The sequence below is a fragment of the Vigna angularis genome, chromosome 11, assembly GCF_016808095.1.
Source record: "Vigna angularis cultivar LongXiaoDou No.4 chromosome 11, ASM1680809v1, whole genome shotgun sequence".
Lineage (NCBI taxonomy): Eukaryota > Viridiplantae > Streptophyta > Magnoliopsida > Fabales > Fabaceae > Vigna > Vigna angularis.
The window spans coordinates 10,724,183-10,746,663 of record NC_068980.1 but is presented as its reverse complement, the minus strand read 5'-3'; positions in this window follow the sequence as shown (position 1 = coordinate 10,746,663).

The window sequence follows — 22,481 nt, the reverse complement described above, 5'->3', positions numbered from 1 at the left end:
TTTTATTGTATCATCTTATGTAAAGTATTTATTTTACGTGGTTCAATGAAAAATCTCTTTTAAATCTCCTCCACTTATTTATAAAGATGTAACTATAAATTTTTTTACATATATTATTTTGTTGTTAGACATAAATAAATGACTATTTTTATATTAGATTAGATATTTTGTTCAGTATCTTATTGAGAGTATAACAAGGTTATTTACTGGAAATTTCCGAAAGGGGTTATAGTCTTTTTCTCTCTTTTTAATTTGTTTGTAGATAGATGACTAATTTAATCCTCAATGCTAATTTAGGTTTAAAAATGAAAATCTTAATTTAATTTGAAAATAGTTTCTTAGTTATTATTAAATTAATTCTTAAAAATATATTGTTATAACAAAATAGTTGTACATGTTATATATACATGTTATATAGATAGAGTTAAACGATGTTTTTTTTTTATTAGTCTCAATGGTTTATTCATAATTTAATCTCGTGAAATTAATTTGTATGGTAAAGTTATATATTGCAAATTTTATAATATTTTTAGTTGATGTAAAATCTTTAACCAACTTTATCATATTGTTAGTTATTGGTACAATAACCTAATCTGTAAAGATCTGAAAAATAAAGTGTTATAGAACATATATGTGTGTTAAAATAATGAGACAGATTATTTTACTTTAAAATAATCTTATAATATAAATAGAATTTTATAAACACTTCTCATTATTCTAAGAACACTTCATCTCTCTAGAACTCTATTCTTCAGAGTTCTTTGACTTCTCTCTACAATTTCTCTATGTTGAGTTATCTGTTCGACGATCAAGAGGTGTCTAGGCGATCCTGGCATTGAGAGCTTCGATTTTGACCGATCAATTCTACCATTCCAGTTGGTAAGTTGTTTACCTTTTTTCTCTTGTTTTTGATTCTGGATCATGCAACATAGTACTGTTGCATGTGTCTCGCGGTTTCCTTCTTTAATTTTCAGCTCAATTTAGGTTCTAAGAGCTGTTATTTATCACCAATTGGTGAGTTGTAGGTTTCTGTTGAGTTTCCTTGCAGTTCAAGGTACGGTTGGAGCGATTCTGTGAGTGGGGCTGTTTATCTCTGAGGTAAGGGAAGCTAGGTTGTGTTTCAGTTATCAGTTTGTGCTGTATGTGATAAATTTTGTGTTACAGTGTTGTTTGGTTGAAAATTCAGCTTGTGAGTGTATGTTCTTGAAATGTTAAATTGTGGAAACTGTGGAATGATGATTATGAACTGAATTGGATGTTGTGTGCTGCTGATAGATTCAGGTGTGAAATCTGTTATTGTGGTGATTAAGTAAAATGTGAAGTGAATTGAGCTTGTTTAGTGTAATTTAGAGGAAGTAAGGTAGTGAATGAGTATTAGAGGTCAAGTGTTGTTAGAGGCTGGTGGGATAGTTTAGACATGTCATTTGTGACTTGTTTGAGTCATCAAACTGGTTAAAATTAGGTTCAAAGTGGTAAATTAGGAATTGGGTCTCTAAGTTGATGAAATTGAGGTTTTAGAGTGAGATTTGATGCATAAACACCTTAGATTGAGGTTAGGAAGGTCTAGAATCATTTAGTCAAGTCTAATTAAGCATATACAATGAATTAGGAGCGTTAGAAGTTGGGAAAGTTGAGTGGAATTGGTAAGGAGTGGTTGAGTTGAATAATTCTGCAGAATTTCGTTCTGCAGATTATGTAGACTCGTTGTGCGAATGGATTCGCATAGCGAGTCACCTTGGCGAGGTGCTCTCTGCCAAGGCACTCGGATAGCGATGGGTGCATTGTGCGAGTGAAGTGAGAGAGTTGCTCTCTGTTGGTCAATCCGCATAGCGAATCAAATCGCTATGCGACTGGTTGGGGTCTGGAACCATTATTCATTTTATTCAAACAACGAGTGTTTAGGAAGTCTGAGTTTTTGTCTAAGGTTCTCGCATAGCGAATTAGGACGCTATGCGAGGGGTTGGGGTCTGATACATTTCACAGTTTATTCGCATATCGAGTTTAGTCACTATGCGAGTGGTTAAGAGTAGTTGGTATTTGTCTAAGGATTTCGCAAGGCGAGTTAGGTCGTTGTGCGAGAAGCTTATGGCTTCACTATGCGAAGGTGTGCGCTGTGCGAGGGGTTCTGTCCTAGTTCAATTTCTCTTGTGATCTTATGTTGTTTTAAATAAAACATTGAGTGTTGTATGAAGTAAGTTGAAGTTGTATCATGTAATATCAGTGGTTATTGATGTATGTTGTATTTCAAAGTGTAAAGTTCAAGTTTGGTTAATGGACGTAATTCCATGATCCTCAAGGAGAGGAGACATGGTGGTGTCCTATGTTGTGATTCAAAGTGACATCTCTAGTTGAGATTCAAGTAAGTTTAGAATGGATGCAAGAGCTTAGTCTTGGGGGTTATCCTGAAACTCCAATGGTCTTTCATTCTCAAGTAGAGAGGATTGATCCACGTCGTGAGGAGTAGCAGGAGGTCCTAGTCTTGGGTGGTTTCAGTATGGCCCAAGGTGAGTGATAACGGACTAACCTCGTGAGTGTGGTAGGGTGAAACCCATTGGCAACGACTTTGCAAAGCAGTAGAAGCCACCACGAGTGCACGACCCGCCATAGCTCGACAATCATTCTAAGTCCGGACAGTCAAAGTCAGTGTGGTGTTATGTGTAAAGGGTTTAAGTGATGTGAATGAATAATATGTTTGTGTGAAGTTAGATTAATTGATGTATGATTAATCTTTGTTTAAACTAGCTTACCCTGTTGTGTGCTTGTGTTTTGTATGTTCTGTTGTTCTTCTTCTGCAATGACCATCCTTTGTATGTGAGCAGCGGAAGAAGAGGTCTCTTTGGAGCAAGTATTGGATGGAGGTGATGTTGCTGAGTAGTTGAATTAGTTAATAGTGATCTTGTGTATAGTTTTGAGTTTCCTATAGTATGTATATAAAGTTTAAATTTATAGTTGTTTTTGAATGACTGTAAAGGTAACACTTATACTCTAGATGGATAACTGTATTACTTTATCATGCATGTAACTTCTCTTTAATATAATCTATACTATATATTTTGAGATGTTACATAATCAATATAGCCAAAATAAGATTTATTATAGAGCTCTTATATTATTTTAGTAAGTGAATTTTAGTCTAATTTAATCTCATAAGATTGATATGATTTACATCCACTTATTTATTTATTTATATATATATATATATATATATATATTATAATTTGAAATTATCTTTACTTATTATTCCCAGTTCCTCCAATATCTTAAATGTAAGATTAAATATTTATAAATAATTCTCTAATACAATTCCTCCAATATCTTAAATGTAAGATTAAATATTTATAAATAATTCAACAAAATTGGAAAAAGGAATAATACAACAATCCTAACTAGTCTTATTAGAATAGAAAATGATGTCTAAGTAAATTTATATATAATTTATAGAATAAAATTTACACTTATATAAAAAATTAAATTTATATAGTACAATTTATTTAATTATTTATACTTGTATAGTATAATTTAATTATTTTATCTTCAATCTATAAAAACATAAAGGATTAAATATGTTTTTAGCTTCTAAACTTTGATGTGAAATTAAAACTCATTTATAAAATTTTATATATTTTAGAGTTAAAACTTTAAAATTGAATGGATATAATTTCTTTAATCCAATTATTTTACTTATTTTTATTTGTCAAACGTATTTGACATATAAAATAAACTAATGTAATTATATTTATTATTTTTTCAAGTTTTAAAATCAAAATGTATTAAAATTTCGATAATGGTAAATTCAATTTTGTCACAAAAGATGAAAACATATTTGACCTTAGATAAAATTGCTTAAAGATAAATAAGTAATTGTTTAATTTTCTAAAGTCTTCTAATTATTTTTCTCTCGCAATTTAGGTTTCAGAATTCTATAAAATATATTATATAAAGTTACTATTAGTCCACCGACTAGAATATCAATTTAAATAAGGTGTTACAATCTCATATTACTTTTACGTATTTTGATATAAAAATAAATATGTTAAAAGAAAATTAAATTCACAGCGTCTTAAAAAATTAATGGTTAAGTTAATTATTTATCTTATATTTTAAAATTCATATAATTTTAGACGAAATAAACAAATTGACTCATTGGTCAAAGCGAATTAAAAAACTAACCAAAATATTACATGCTTTGTGTAGGATGAAGACAAACTACTTTTCATTCTTTGATTTCTCAAATCAAACTAAACTAGTTAACAACTTTATATTTAAATTTTAATTATATTGCCACTATTGTATTGAAAATACCATTCGTAGCATTAATAGAATAGCTAAGTAATGAAGAACTACTAAGTTTTTAAACATATGGAAACCAAATATATACAACCAATTTTTTTTTTCCAAACAAAACTGCAAAATTAAAACATCATATTAAAACTATGGGGATTAAAAATAAATGTATTTATTAATTAATTATAAATAATACAAATTGATAGTCGTTATTATCCTCTGTCATAAAGAATTTAAAATACGTGTTTGACAAAATATGTTGATTGAGTAAAAAGTTTAAAAAAGTCAATTTTTAAAATTTTATAGGCAATTAAATAGTTTAAAATTGGATACATCAAAATTTTACCTCAAAAGAAAAAAAAATCTTGCATTCTTATTTTTTTTCTAATCAAAATTCTAATTTTAATTTATTAGCTTAACAAAGATGTTGAGGAAAGTTTTTTTCAAACTTATTTGAGTATGTTTACTTTTTAGTCGACAATATTAAGATTATTTTATCTTGTTAGTATAGGTAAGAGTTATTTTTCAACCAACAATAAATCAAGTTTTCTGTCAATATTATTAAGAGCGTTTTTTGTTTCTTTAATTTATGGAAATGAGATTAGTTTATGTCAATCAAAGTTTTCTTCAATTAGTATCAATTTTATCAATCGATGTTAATTACAATTTTTCTTACTAATGTTGGATTTAAGATTTAAGGGTTTTTATTGTTGATGATAGAAGCTATTGTTTTTTATTCACATTCTTACAATAATTCTTTTATATTTTTTTTGTTATTTATAACTTGATACTATTTATATTTTTCGGTTAATATCAAGAACACTACTTTTAGACTGATGTAAATTGATGTTTGTGTTGTTATTTTTTCAATATTTATTATGAATTTTTTTTATTCGCATCTACCATGATTTTTTTTTATCAAAGACACTAATGTAATCCTTTATCTATTGCTAGTTAAGATTTTTTTTCCTAATTGAAAAAGATTTTGATTAATATTACCTATGATTGTTCTTTTGTCAATTGGTAAGGAGAGTTTGCAATTACCATTGATTAAAAAAGGTCCATCAACGACATCATAAAAATAATTCAGATGAAAATTAGTTTAAATTATTGTAATTGATATCACGTAATATAAACTCAATCAAACACAATTGACAAAAAAAAATCCTTTATTAACATCAATTGAAAAAAGAAAAGATCTTAACAATTTTGACCAAAAAATAACGTCAACGATCAAGTCGACTAAAAGAATCATAGTATTTATATTTTAAAATTATCAACCATTATTTAATATTTAAATAATAGTTTACAGTAAATGGTAATTAAAATATTATATAAACTAAAAAAGTTAGGTTATAATAAATTTGAATTGTATTATTATATACAATATTTGAAAATAAAATAATTTAAAATAAAATTAATTTAATTTAAATGTGTTATAGATTAGGAACCATGTTTTTATTATATTTTATAATATGTTTGATTTTACATTTTAAACAAATACTTAAATCTATGTAATATTGGAAGTTTTTCAAATTTGCGCTTCGGTTAGATACTTCGTCAAATTATTAAATATTTAATTGATAAATAAGTTTAAAGATTAATAAATATAGATCATAGTACTTTTTACATTTTTATTGAATCAAATTAAAATAAATTATTTATATAATTTGATGTAATTATATATTGCATATTATTAATATTGTTATCATAAATTTAATAAAAAATATAAGTCTTATCAAACTAAATTGAATCTAAAAATTGTGGATTTGATTTGTCCTAACCTGGTGTCCATTTATTTGGAGATGAAATTTGGTTTTTGCAAGAAGGACAGTCAAATTTCAATGTACATTCCGTATGTTGAAAGCATTATGCTTTGTTTGTTATCGTGTACAGAAAATTCCAAACGTGTTTTTTATTCTTTTAAGTCAAATCGTGATTTTATTTGCGTGTACACAATCAAGAAAAAAAGTGAAGATTTATCTGTATTTAACAACTATAATGAACAGAAGAAAAAGCAATGTAAATATGGAAAACAAAATATTTCAGATCATAAAAGTGAATTTAGAAAATGAATTATAATAACGCGTGAAAGGAGTGTCAGAGATGCATGCATTAAGAATGATTAAACTAAGGACTTTGAAAAGGTGAGATTAGCATCACCATATCTTGCTTTTGGCATCAGTATCAATGAAATTAGTGGTTTCATAATCAGATTATTACTAAAGAGAAAAGCAAAGATTATGATTGAGATGATGCTTAAAGTTGATAAACTCAAATGGATGTGTCCGAATATGTGCCTTTCGTATGCTGTTTCGTTGCAACCATCAACCCAAACATGTCTAGGTGCTTCAATCTTACCTGTAATTTTGTTATCCAAGATTAATATATATATATATATATATATATATATATATATATATATATATATATATATATATATATAACTTATAAAGTGTTATTTTCCAATTAAAATTAGATTTGTGCATAAGTAATGAGAAATGATATTGCATCAAAGCATTACATCTATTATGAAGACAATGAAGACGAAACTTTAGTCTGAAATGGAGAACGGTACAAACAATAATTATAGAACTATATATAATAAGTTTTTCTCTAACTAAAATTATTCTTTTTAGTCTAGAAAAGCTAAATGTTATCAAAATAAACTAAAATACATAAACAATAAATTCTAGTGTATTTCTTCATATACTAGAATAAAACATTTGAACTAAAAACAAACCCACGTTTAAAACAATAGTAATATAATTTTGTCACACGGCCAACTATTTAAAAATCATCTTCTCACAAATATTTAATAAGACGATTATACAAATAAAAAATAAATTATTGTATCAACCATGAATCACAAATAAGGTTAACTATTAAGACCAACTAGGTTAAGAATAAGATTACTAGTAAATGAGTTGTAATTGAGTCATTCCTAATTAGAAGTTCATTACAAAAGTCTATAAATAGAGGCTTGATATTCATGTAATTACTTACTTTTTACTACACATTTATTGTAGAATTATTCAGACAAACACTGACTTAAACATTAAAATACTTTCTACAAGTAACATCCAAGTAAACCGAATGGTGTACGAAGATTTAAGAATCATCTTATGACCTGAGCTAAGAGTTCGATGACGATTTGAGCTAGAAGACTTGATATCAACCCCACAAACCGAAACAATCCTACATGTTATTTACAAACTTTTAATAAGATGATTGTACAAATGAAAAAAAAAATTATCCTGCATATTATCGATAAAGTCTATTGAGGAAAGATGTTACTAGAAAAACACAACACCAATAAAAATTTAATTCAACGACATAAAAAATTGATTCAAACCATAAGTTTACGAGTCTCCATCTTTATATGATGTTTTATTTTTTCAATTTTACTTAATATATATAAAATTTAGACCTACATTTAATTTTTTTTAATACAATTTTATAATTCAATGATTATAATATAAAAAAAATACTTAGATGCATAACGTATTTTTTCAATATTCAAATAAACTTGAAAGAGAATTAATTGTAAGAAGACAAAAATGGGTTGAGTGGTTGGTTGAATGGAATAGAGGGTGTAATGTTGGAATGGCCACAGCCATAAGCTTAAGATCTCGATTTTTAATGGACTCAATGATAATGTGAATCCTAACTCCACGTGCTTTTTTTTTAATTCTACATATATTTCCTATTTATTCGTCTTTTCCTTTGTTTACTCGTGGGACCCAAATTATTCAAAACGTGCTTTTCCGCAGCTTTTCTATCTCGCCTACATTTTTCACTGTTGAGTCGGTAATCCATAAGCACGTCATCAAATTCTTCAATAGGGTTTAATATTCTTTCATATTAGTATAAAACCCGCTTTTAATATCCATCCAAATCCTTTTAATTCCAATGTAAACAAGTTAGTTAATGCTAGTTGAATGTAACGGTCAAGGAAAATTATAAAAGTAATGTTATGATATATTTTTTAATACTCTTGTTAATTTATAATTAAGAGATGTTTGTATGTGTGTTCAAAATTACCATAATAAGATATTAATAAATACTTTTTTGCATATATTAATAAATATTTTTTTGATATTAGCACTATTTATTTGAAAAAAAAGTAAAAGGAAGAATTTCATGTTATTCTTTTTATTTAGTCTTCGATCTTAAAAAAAGAAAAAAAACTATATCGCTTTGCCAACCGCTTACATGTTTTTTAAGAAAAATAACAGAGTTATCAATCCTGAAATGTATTATCTTAAACACTTAATTGAATAGAGGAGAAAGTGAAAAACAAAATAAAAAATAATGAAAAAAAAATATTTGAATTGAAAAAGATAAATAAAAAAATTATAATAAATTTAATTGATGCAATAGAATATTTTGAACAGTATACTAGTATATTTGGAAAAACATTTGTGAAATAAAATGTTAAAAATAATTTAATGTAAAAATGTTAAACTTTTGAAAATGTGATCAAAGTGAATACTTTTAAATGATAATATATTAAAATAAATTACTTTACAAGTTGTTAAATTTTAAATTATTTTATTGTTTTAATTCATCATTTAAAAACATAAACATTAATAAAACATTAAGTATCCATAATTAACTATATACCTTATTTATAAACAAAAAAAAATAAAATCTTATCTGTTAAAAATTCAAAAGGATTTTTTATGTTTATTTTTTCTCGTTTTACATGTGTTTTGTTTAATTCTTTGTCAATCTTACATTAGTCTCTTCTGTCTGCGGACATAACAGGACCCTAGAGAAAAAAAAATTATAAAAATAGTTTGAATTGATTTTAAATTAATTTAAAACAATTATTATTTTTTTAAGCGAAAACGACAAACGTGAAACATCGATAAAACGATCACGTGCGGGAATTGTGATAGACGAGATCTGGCACTGTGTTCCCATTCACAGACATTGACCTAAAACTCACATTTTAGCTATTTTTATTATTATTTTAATTACATTGCCAATTTTATTTTCCTAATTTCTTTATATTCGATGCAAACTTTTATGATAGATGCATTTAACTCGGGTCTTTAAGGCTGAATATGAAAACGAAATAAATTAAATAAAATCATTCAACGGAATCTTTTCCATTGAATCATGATATTTTAATCATGGATATAAGTAGATAAATTATTTATAAATATTTTTAAAATGTCTAAGAATTTAAACTTACTTTCTTCATTAAATAAGACTAGTTATAAATTAATTTGTAAAACTTTTTAATATAAATTTATATATTTTTTATTTCGTATCACTAGTTTAGAAATAGCGTATAACGCGATTAACATCTAATGAAAGAAAAGTTAACGTAGAAAATGATCAATGATAATTTTATAAATAAAACACAGTTATAGGCGTCAGCAAGGGAGTCTTTCGACGTCAAATATAGTTATAGACGCCAACTACTAAGGGTCAAACGTCAAATGATATTGAAAAGTCACTGCTTTATTACCTTTAGACTACGGCTACCCCCACCACGACATCTAATTTGAATTAGACGTCGGCTATCCCTACACCGGACGCCATAGAGGTTCGAAAAAACCTCTTTTTCAGTGCCAAATTGAATATATTTATTGCATTGAGATGGCGGCTACCCCACCCTGACGTCTAATTCGAATTTGATGTCGGCTACCCCCACCATGGAGGCCATAAAGGTCCAAAAAATCCTCATTTTAAGTGCCAAATTTAATATTTTTATTGACTTAAACGATGGCTAGATAGGGGGGCGACGTCTTAGAACATGTTTAATAAAAGGCTTAAAGAATAATTCTGATGTATTATTTCAAAGAGTAGAGTACCATATATATACATACAAAAATCCTATAATTCTTCTTCTATTAAAAGAATGACAGGTGCACAGATCTACACAAATTATAATAATTCTAAATTATAACTAACGCAATATTTGATTGTCTAATATCCCTTAATAGAATATTCGGCATATCTTAACACCCCCAATCAAGTTGGTGCATGAATATCACACATTCCCAATTTGAATAAAGACTCACTAAACATTCTTGACACTCCTTTGGTGAGAACATCAGCAAATTGCAATTCTGATCTTACAAAAGGAAATGAAATCATTCCAGCTTCAAGCTTCTCTTTAATGAAATGTCTATCAATCTCCACATGATTTGTTCTATCATGTTGCACAAGATTGTGAGCAATTGCTATAGCTGAAGTATTGCCACAGTACAAACTCATAGCTTCATTTGGTATAAAGCCCAAATCTGATAGAACATTTTTAATCCACAAAAGTTCACATACACCTAGTGTCATGCCTCTTAATTCTACTTCAGCACTAGATCTTTCTACTACAGGTTGTTTTTTACTCCTCCAAGTTACAAGATTCCCTCCTACAAAAGTAAAGTATTCAGAGGTAGATCTTTTATCATCTTTTGAACCTGCCCAATCTGCATCAGTTTACCCTTCTACCTTTAAGTTTCCATGATTTGAGAACAAAATTCCTTTTCCCCGGAGCAGACTTCAAATATCTCAAAATCCTCTCAACAACATTCATATGAAGCTTTCGTGGGTCATGCATAAATTGACTAAGAACATTCACTACATAGGTGATATCTGGACGTGTATCGCACAAATAAATTAATTTTTCTACCAGCCTTTGTTATCTTCCACTATATATGCTTGCTGAATTTGAGCATTGAAAGAGTTTATGATTTTGTTCAATTGGTGTATCAAATGGTTTACTCCCAAGCAGTCCAGTTTCCGATAGTAAGTCAATAGTATATTTTCTTTGGCATAGAAAAATACCATGTTTTGATCTAGCCACTTCAATACCTAAAAAATATTTGAGGTTTTCAAGATATTTCATCTCAAATTCAGATGCAAGGTATTGTTGTAAACTAGAAATCTCATCTTGGTCATTTCCTGTAACAATCATGTCATCTACATATATAATCAAAGTTGTAATTTTTCCTTTTCCTCGGTTAAAAAATAAGGTGTGATCAGAGTTACTTGCTCTATAGCCAAAAGCCTTCATAGACTTGGTAAACCTTCCAAACCGTGTAGAAAAGCATTTTTCACATCAAATTGTAGAAGAGGCCAATATTGGTTTGCAGCTAGCGACAAAAGTATTCTCACAGTGTTGAGCTTGGCTACCGGTGCGAACGTCTCTTGGTAATCTGCACCATAAGACTGAGTGTAATCTTTAGCCACAAATCTTGTTTTATACCTCTCAATAGTTTCATCAGCTTTATGCTTAATTGTAAAGACCCATATGCAGCCCACAGTTTTCTTCCCTCTTGGTAAGGACACAAGATCCCAAGTTTTGTTTTTTTCTAAAGCTGTCATCTCCTCAACCATTGCTTTGGTCTACCTACGATCTGCTAAAGCTTCCTGTATATTACTAGGAATAGAATTTGAAGATAATTGAGATACAAGTGATGCATATGACTAAGATAACCTGTGATATGACACATATTTACTAATGGGATATTTAACTTTGGCTTGGAGGTTTGGTTCATATTTAGCTGGAGGATGACCACGGCTAGAACGAGGTGGAAGAATATATTGAACAGTAGTAGACTCAGTGTTTGGTGTGCTGGTGGTCTCACGCAAACAAGAATCAATTCCATGATCAATTTCATTTAAATTAGTGTTATCAGAGATAGGATCAGAAGGTACCTCTGAAGAGTCAAGTTGAACCTGTGGAGAAGTGAGCCAATTGGTTATGATCAGAAGACACTGTATTATCTAGAAGAAAAGTGTCCATATTTAGGATTGGCTCACTTCCTACAGAATGATCCTCACACGATAATTTATCTTCACCATATAGTTTGATATTTGAGATATCAAACATACTAACATCATGATTATGCACTTCACTTTCATTTCCTCCTTGAAGTGGAGAATCAACATAAAAAAATTCATGTTCATTAAACTTCATATCCATAGAAATATAAAATTTCTTTGATGGTGGATGGTAAGCACGATAACCTTTTTGAGTTGATCCATACCCAACAAAAACACATTTGATCGCTCGTTCTTCAAGCTTTATACGTTGATGTGGGTGTAAGTGAACATATATAACACATCCAAAAATATGAGGTGGTAAATAAACTATGGGAGGAAGGATACAATGATCAGACAACACATCAAAAGGCCTTCGAAAGTTAAGCACACTAGAAGGGGTTCGATTAATTAAATAAACGACAGAACTCACAACCTCACCCCATAAATGAGATGGGACATTACCATTTATCAAAAGTGATCTTGTCACCTCTAATATATGTCTATTTTTCCTCTCAGCCACTCCATTTTGTTGCGGAGAATAAGGACATGTAGTTTGATGCAAGATGCCTTTAGAGTTCATGAACTCTATTAATTCAGTCTTAAAATATTCCCCTCCATTGTTTGATCGAATAACCTTAATAGATGTGTTAAATTGTGTAACGATCAGATGATAGAAGGAACTAACCACATCACACACATCACTTTTATGTTTAAGCAAATATACCTAGGTTACCCGAGTACAATCATCAACAAAACTAATAAACCATTTTTTTTCCATTATGTGTAGATTGTGGGGCAGAGCCCCAAACATCTGTGTGAATTAATGAAAAAGGAAAATCAGTTTTGTTATTGCTTAAAGGAAACACAACACGATGATTTTTTGCCATAACACACGTTTCACAAAAAAAAATCAGAAATATTGCATTTATGAAATAATGATGGAAATTTTTTTTTTTAAATAACCAAAAGAGGGATGTCCAAACCGTTTATGTCATAACCAAATTTCCTTTTTCTTTTTATCTTGTATGTGATCATTCGCAAGACAAGCCAACCCTCTTTTATGGGTTTGTTGTGAGACATTTTCAAAATAATACAGTCCTTCACTCTCTCTACCACTAACAATGTTCTCCTTGGAATGAATGTTCTAAAAAAGACAATGGGTTGGGTAAAACAAGGCAACACAAGAATGTGATTTGGTTAACTTGCTGACGGAGATAAGATTACAGTTTAATGTAGGAACAAATAAAACATCAGGAATCGATAAGAAGAGTGAAAGGGATACATTACCTATACCTTCAATAGGAGATGAGACTCCATTGGCATTAGTAATAACAGTTTTAGAACAATTAGAGGAAAAATTAGTAAATATATGAGGATCACAAGTCATATGATCAGTAGCACCTGAATCAATTATCCAATTACTACCCTTAGTAACAACATAAAGATTAACGACATAGTTAGATATACCTGACTTGGTCACAAATCTGGTAGCAGTAGAAATATAACTCTTGGAAGCCGCGGAAGTTCCAAAATCATGTTTCTCCGATTAATTTTTATCGGAAGAAGCGATCAGAAATATTCAATGAAAAAAAAGAAGCATTGGTTCCTATATCGTAGAGGATATCAGTGTTTGACTCTTGATACCATAATAAAAGGCTTAAAGAATAATTCTGATGTATTATTTCAAAGAGTAGAGTGCCATATATATACATACAAGGATCCTATAATTCTTCATCTATTAAAGGAATGACAGGTGCACAAATTTGCACAAATTATAATAATTCTAAATTATAACTAACCCAATATTTGATTGCCTAATATCCCTTAATAGAATATTCGGCATATCTTAACAATGTTGACGACAGATGGGAGGGGCTTGACGTCAAATGATCTGCATTTCAACCACTCTAGAATGCGAACATCAGTTACATGTACTGTTCTAAGGTAAGGTTTTTGTCACTTTGCATTGTTTAAACTCTTTTTTACACTGATTACATTATGTTTGGATGAATTATCTTTCATTTGCACCAATTAAAATACGTTTTCATGGACTTTTGGTGCAGTTTCTTGTGCGCCTTGTAGAACATCTGCGGCGACGATTTTCGAATCATTATTGTGCGTGTTTAATATTGTGTTTTCTCCTCGGCGACATACTATAAAATGTTTTCTCACTCCTTCATTTTCCTCCACTCCATTTTCAACCCTTGAAGAAGGTTAGTTTTTTGGTTGGTTATTGGTTATTAGTTATTGGATATATGAATTTTAGTTTTGAGATGTGATTGGTTATTGGAGATATGATTATTGGAAATGTGATTTTAGTCTGTTATGCATGATTGATTAAGTTTCTTGTGATATTATGATTGTCATGTTATGTAAACTTTTTAGATTGAATTTTTGCAATATGTTGTTAATTACATTTTGAATATATTTGTTGTATGAAATTATTGAGTGAAACTTAGTTCTCGTTTGAGATTTAACACAATTAATTTTTTAATTGTTTGTATTAAATTTCGAATTGTCCAATCGGACAGTTTGGCAAAATTATTTTTAATAATTTGCTATAACATGTACGTTGGAGTTTATGGATAAGTTTGATAAAATTTCGGTTCATATTATTTGTATTGCTCTCCGGATGCATATTTGATTGTGGTCATCTGTGACCGCTTTCATTTCATGTATTCTAGAGATCAATGCGAAATGTTCCCGAATGGGTAAGGCCTAACCTTGTGAGAGTTAAATCATTGAGACTGATGAAGTTTGTTACAAACATAGTATGGATCGAAACTAGATGAATGAACGTCGGATCAGTCAAAATATGAAAAAAGAGTTTCAGAGTTCTTGCAATATGTTGAACAAAATGAAAACTCTGTAAACGAGACATATTTTTGTTCTTGTGTTCGTTGTCTTAATCAAATACTTCAAGACTTAGGCAATATGTGTGACCAATCTATTCATGTTCGGTATAATGAAAACTTATACCATTTGGATTTGGCATGGAGAAGTATTAGACACGCCTACAACTTAATTTTGCAGCACTTCAAGAATACATCACCTATATCAGAGGACACAATTAAGAAGATATGACAAGAGTGAACAACTTATCTTCTGCAGAGATGGACTTAGGACCTATGGCCATGCCTTTAGTAACAATTTTATTGTTGTTGAATACATTAATTAGCTTACTTTTGATAGTTTAAGTTTTGGATTGGTTTTTAGATTGTTTAGTAGTATAATCACTTCAAACACATAGAGTATATAATTTTGTGATGTGTTGGGTTCATTTTCTGTATTTCAGGTGTGATTTTATTGTAAAAACAAATTTATTTTAAAAAAACATGTTGGACGTCGATTAGTGTCAAAACCAACGTCTAATGATGTCAAGTAATGCAGATCCGACATCTACATGCTTATAGTGTTCACCCAGGATTTTCTCGCTCAGCGAACAAGTGGGGCACTTAGCGCAACTCAACGTCGGTTGGAATACGGCCGGACGTCCAAATTATCTGACCACATGGAATTCGACGTCAATTGACGTTCAATGGAGAATTTGACGTTAACTTGACGTCTCCCAATATGACGTCGAGTTGGGTTAGACGTTGAACATCCAAAGTAACAAACGTTAAATGCCTATTTTGCAATAGTATATAGAAATTAATTTTAACTTTAATATTTTCAATATTTTTAGAACTATTCATATTTCTTCATGTTTGTTTTCTTTTTTCTCGAAATATGCTTTTTGTTTTGTATTTTTTTAAAAGTTGTTCTTGATCCTCGTATTTTTAAATTGAAGAATTAAATTTTTGACCGAGGATATTTTTTTAGTTTATTTTATACTTGAATCTTGTAAATTCCATAACTCACTTTTCTCTTTCACCTTTCTTCTTTTTTTTCTCTAATTTTTTATTTTCTTATCTTTACGCAGCAGCACCTCAAGGGATAAGATTTTCTTCTCTTGTAAATTTGTTTCCATCTATCTTCCTACAACCTTATATGAGAAGGGTAAAACCCTCATCCTTATTAAGTTTTTTTTTTCAAAAAGCAAGCTTTTTTCTACTATTTTCTTGAGTCGAGAATCAATCCTCATGTATGTGAAGTGGTGGTTGTGCATGTATTCTCAAAATGTTTTATAAAATATCTTAGTCTGTAGTGACTATAATAACATGTTAGGTTCTGAAATCAAGTTCTTTCTTGTGTTTGTTTAGAACTTTTGTGGTTAGAGAACGTGGGAGGCCAAGAAGAATTTCTACATTAGGTGGGGAAGCTAAAACATAATTACTTACCAATTAAAATTTGTTTTGAATTGCTGTTGTGTATAAATTGAGACTTTTTCTCATGAAACAAGGAAAGAGGGGTTGTGAAAGCAGTGCTAAAATGTTAGAGATTGTACAAAATATGTTAAATGTGATTAAGTTGAATGATATATTTGATATCTAAATGGGATTTTGATTGTTTTTTTATATATATTAGTGTTGCAAATGTAATATGATATTGAGTTTTTTTGAAAATTGAACAAAGTTTTGGAATGAGAAGACCCTCTCTAAGCGAATGCCAAATTTGATTTATGGCCAACAATTAAGAGGATTTTGTCTCGTTAGGCGAATTAATCTGAATTTAGTTCTAGTGTTGGACTTTTTAAGCAAGTCATCCAATCGTTGACGAAAAAACCTCTAGGGTTCACTCTCTAAGCAAATGAATGTTCTTGTTGAGTGACTCTGTATGTTTCAAGTATAATGCATTTAAAGAGACATATGTGATTAATTCAAGAAGAGTAAAAATACAAGGTTATTGAGATGTGTGTGTGACTGAGTAGTGTAGTTGAATTGTATGGCCATATGATTCCTAAGGAGGAATAACATGACATGTGAGTGTAGTGTTATGCATTTATTAGGGACACTCTTTCACTAGTACAAAAATCGCATACAACGTCGAATATTTTGGACTTTTAACGGCGAATTCGCGAACAACGTCATATCAGGAGACGTTAAATTGACGTCCAATTTAAAAAATTCGACGTTAAATTGACGTCGAATTTAAAAAATTCGACGTTAAATTAACGTCGAATTTTGTCAATATACAACGTTAACTTAATGTTGAATTTTGTCAATATATGACGTTAATCAATTTTAAAAAGTAGAAAAACAACAAATTTCAGTTTTGGGTATTTTATAAAGCAAGAACTATGAACGTGTAGTGTAGTATCAACAACAAATACCAAAAACCAACAACAAACAAGTTCAATCAAACAACCACAACGACAACAAACAAGTTCAACCAAACAACAACAAACAAGTTCAACAAAACAAAAACAACAAACAAGTTCAACAAATAAGTTCTTCAAAACGAAAACAAAAACTAACCTTCAAAAGGTGGGTTCGTGGGAATAAAGTGTCGTCACCAGTGACAAAGAAAGCATAATGCGCCTATGAAGGACAAGAGCACGAAAATAATCGGTCAAAACAAACGAAAATCATACATAAAATAATTAATTAACATGCATTTGTATCAAATGAAAGAAAGATTATATGTGATGGTCGTCAAACTTCGTTCGAGAAAAGTTTGAAAAGAGAAGAGAGTCTCGCGTGTTAAGAAAAATTGAATGAATTTTGAATCTTCCGCTCAAATTTTTATTGAATTCACTAACCTTTTAACGTCTAACGCTTGGACATTCGACGTTTTATATCTTTTTACGTCGAATTACAATTCTAAACGAAGTTTAATAATTGTATTTATTTACAAAAACTCCACCGGTCATTTTCAACGTTGGTTATTCAGTGGTTGAAAGTTGAACGTGTGACGTTATAAGCTGTTTTTTTTTTGTACTAGTGTTTAGAAGTTACCTTTATACTCTACTAGACTCATGGACTTATAAAGGAAGGAGTCTAGGTCCAACTTTTGTAGGCTATAAAGTGAACTCACTTTGACATAAAATGAGAGAATGAGATACCATTATTAAAATTTATAATATTGAGGATTTCATTTTACATGACAAAGAAAAGTTTCTAGAATTCGAGTGAATGTATAAATTTGGATAATTGAGAATTGTTCTATGATATTTGAAATGAATATTTTCTAATTTGATTGAATTAAATCTTTCTATAATTATTATATATGAATGTCTAAGTTATCATTAGCTTATCATTCTTTATTTGTTGGTTGTTTGTGTTTCTTTTGTAATGTTCGCTCCTATAACGTAAACAAATGAGATTTTAGGTGATGATGAGTTAGCCAATAGGTTGAGGAATGTTGTTGGAGTTTTTTTTTTTAAGAAATATATATGAAAGATGGATTATAGTTTCATTGTCTTGTATAATAATATTTTGAAGGATTTTAAATATGTAACATGAAAATAATACTGTGTGATTTAACATATAATTAATTTATTTGATGACTGATTTGCTTAATACTTAAACTCGTAGGAACGCAATAGAGTACAAATATTATTTAGGTTATTACAAATTTTATATTTAGTATCACTTTACAAATTTACAAAAGAAATAGATTAGTATAATATATAATAAGTCATTTTGTGTAACTAAATTTAATATTTTGTGATAATTTTTATTTTAAATTTATGTTAGACGTTATACTTTAATATTTTAACATCTTAAAGTATATGAATTATTTGACATCATGAGAAAAATATTATTAAAAAATACAAAAAAGGTATAGAATCAAATCAAATCCATATGAAAGAAAAAATTACACATAGTTTTAGAAATAAGAAATTGAAATATATTATAAGAAAACAAATTATAACATATGTAACAACTTATCATACTATTTATATAAATTTTGACTTTTCAAATATAACCGTAAACTTATCCGCCCACACTAGCTATTTTCTCGAAATATATATATATATATATTAAGTTCTATAGTTTTTACAAAATTTCCTTTTAACAAAATTTACAGAAAAACTAACTTTACGTATGTTTTTAAGTTTGGTAACAAATTAATTAAATTTTAAATACAAAAAAAAACTAAATTTAACAAAAAAAAGTGGACCAACCTAAAACATATTTAACTAATTATTTTATTGTTAATTATGAATATTAACTAATTATGAAACACATGGGCAATCCAAAACAAAATCATAATTCTATTTCAAATTGGCAACCACAAAAGATACTGCACATGAGAAAAAAAAAATATTTTTTGGACCATTGATGATCCCTTTTCTTTGAAAAAGTGCATGGGAGGGTGAAGATAAAAAGTGACTGACAGAGACGATTGCATGAAAAATATCACTATGAAAAAATTGTCTCTTTCTGCATAACATAAGTCAATTCTCCAACTTTTTTCCTCTTATAAATTTTATATTCATTTATTACATTATCTTTTACTCATGAACTCATATTTTTGGCTTATATTTTTAACTTTTTAAATAAAACTTGATCACGTGATTAAAAACTAATTGTTTAAATTATTAAATCAAGCATTGTTTTCACATTTATAAACTTTGTTTAATTTTTTTCCAAAAATAATAATATTCCCGGACATGCTCAATGTGCACTAATTAATCTCTTTCCTACCACTTTTATCACTTTTAATTAATCTCCCATAGAAAAATATGTCTTTTAAAATGAAGTATGGCAACTTAGGTTTCGTAAAAAAATGTAATTATTCCAAAAGTATTCAAATTCTTCCTACTCGTGAATAAAAAATATCGAGTTATTTTATTTGATTTCGTTTATTTATATAACATTCAGTACTAATACTATCTAGATTGGAACGATTCATTTGTTTGAAAAATTATTACTAATATTACTTTTAAATTTTATTTTCTGTCATGATAAAATAGGATAAATCATGAATATACAAATTACATAAATTTAAATCTCTCTCTTTTCTCTCCGAAAATAAATAAGATATTCATGTTAAGGAAACCATGCCCAAAATGTACAAACTTGCTTTGCATAGACGATAACTGTTATTAAAATACATAATAAAAGCCATTGTTTATTAAGTATATTTAAGAAAAATAAAAAGGATTAATGAATATTCAACTTGTCAATACCGTGGGGACATTCAGAAACTAACTTCGTCAACATTCCAGGCCCATTACTTTTGTGAAAAAAAAAAGAGTGTTTCATTTTACACCTCCAATATATCATCTCACTTTCAAAAATTTCAATTTTAACCTTATGACATCTCAATCTGCACTTCCAATTTTTTAAAAAGATTTATTTTTTAACTTTAATAAAAATATTTTTATTTTCTTTTCTTTCTTGTTAAAGGCACCTTAATAAATATTTTTTAATTTTCTAGTTTTTCTTATCAAAAGCCACTTTACACCACCTTAATAATAATTTAATTTAATTTAAAATTTAAATGTTATTTAATATAATTTTATATTTTAATAATTATAAAATTTATGATCTATATTATAATAATAGTTATATTAAAAAATTAAAATAAAATAATTAAAATAAAAATAATAATAAAAATTAAAATTAAAAAATGAAATAATAATAATAATATAAAATTTGATTTGATATGTTAAAATATATTAAAATATTAAAATATTAAAATAAATTAAACAATTACTAAATTTGAAATAAATAAAAAAATTAAATATGTTAATGGTTTTGTTTCTTTATTTAAAATTTAATAAATATTTCATTTAAATGAAAATTATAATATTATTTATTATACTTTTATATTTTAATAATTATTAAAATATGATTTATATTTTTATAATAATTTTATTAAAAAATAAAAATAAAAATAATTCAAATAATAATAATAAAAATAAAAATAATATTTAAAATCACATTTAATATATTTGAATATATTAAATTATATTAAAATATTAAATTAAATTAAAAAATTATTAAAATTAAATAAAAAACAAAATTTTAAGAAGAATTTTAATCAGATATCCATATCCGTATAATATATTATCGGATTTTCTTATTGTCAGACCCATAAAAAAACGCATCCAAAATCCCTCTGAACGGTGTCAAGCGAAGAGGATCCAGAAATCAGATAGTGGGAGACAGGTGTGGGCAGAGGAGAGGTCGTTCGTTCGTGACGGTGGAAGCAAAACTCAGTTTTTCAAAACTCACGCCACTCCCTCTACATGCAACTTTCTTCTCCAAAACTTTGAACCATTTCCTCCTCCTTCTCTCTAAAAACCCTTCCTTCTCTCTACGAAATCTCACCCTTTCTCTTCTCAGATCTCCGTTCAGACACCATAGAAGCATTTTCGGCGTCAAGAGCTTCTAGATAAACCATTCGGTTTGTGAAGCGGAGCTGGTAAGTCCTTCTCTTCACTCAATCGTTCGTTTTCATAGACATGCAAATCCAGTTCTGGTTTCATGTGTTGATCACCATTCTCAAAATGAATGGTTCTGATAGTGTTGGGTTTTCACTTGGTGTAGTTTGAATTGTCGAGCGTTGAGGATAGAAGAACTGGTAGTGGTGAAGCGATACTCTGTCTTAGTGAACGTTCGGTCACGCTAGAGGTAAGGGAAGCTTATCTAATTTAATTTGTATGTTGCTTGTATTGCATGAACGTTCGTTGAGTTGCTGAATTAAAATGGAGCATGATTGTTGATATATTCTGACTATATGAAGTATGATTATTTACTATGATATGCATGTTTGATTTTATGAAAATAGATGTTGAGAGATGAATTAATATAAAGAATTCTAGTATGAAATTTCCCTATGAAAGTTTACGTTCGTCATCGAACGGTCCTTGACCGTTCGGTTTTTTCTAGTGAGTTTGGTTAGAATTGGATTCTTTCATTTGGGAAGAATCCTAGTTGAGGACGAGCGTCTTCGTTTCGTAATATTGTGCTTGAGCGTTCAGTCAAACGTAGTTGTTCCTTAGTATTCGGTTATGAACTTAAGTATATCTATATGTATTTGTATATTTTCGTTTGTTCTTAATCTTAAACACTACTCAAAATGGTATCTTATTATATTTATCAAGCCTTCTACTATAAGTTTAGTAGTGCTTGGTCTTACACCAAGCGCTCGTACTGAGTAGTGCTCGGTCTTACATCGAGCGCTCATTCTCTTTTCTATAATCTATCTTGATGAAAATAGCATTCGTCCAACTTCAATAGAGTTATCTCTACCGTGCTCGGTCATTGACTGGCATTCGGTTTTCTTGATTGCTAAACTCAAATAAGCTAAGTATTTATAAGCGTTTGGTTTCTTCATGTGAATTCTTCTAAGTATTATTCTTTGAATGTCTTGAAGTGTCTGTATCCATTGGTTCTGGCCTAGAGTCTTAGTACTTGGCCTGGTCTTTTCTGTGTTCGGTTTGAGCTCTCAAGAGTCAGTTCATTTAATTGGCTCACTTTGTAAGTAATATTTGTTCTATTCGTTCGTGTGATATATGATTGTACTCGGTTTCTTTCTCAACCCGATAGTATCCCTCTCGGTCTTAATCTGTTCTGGAA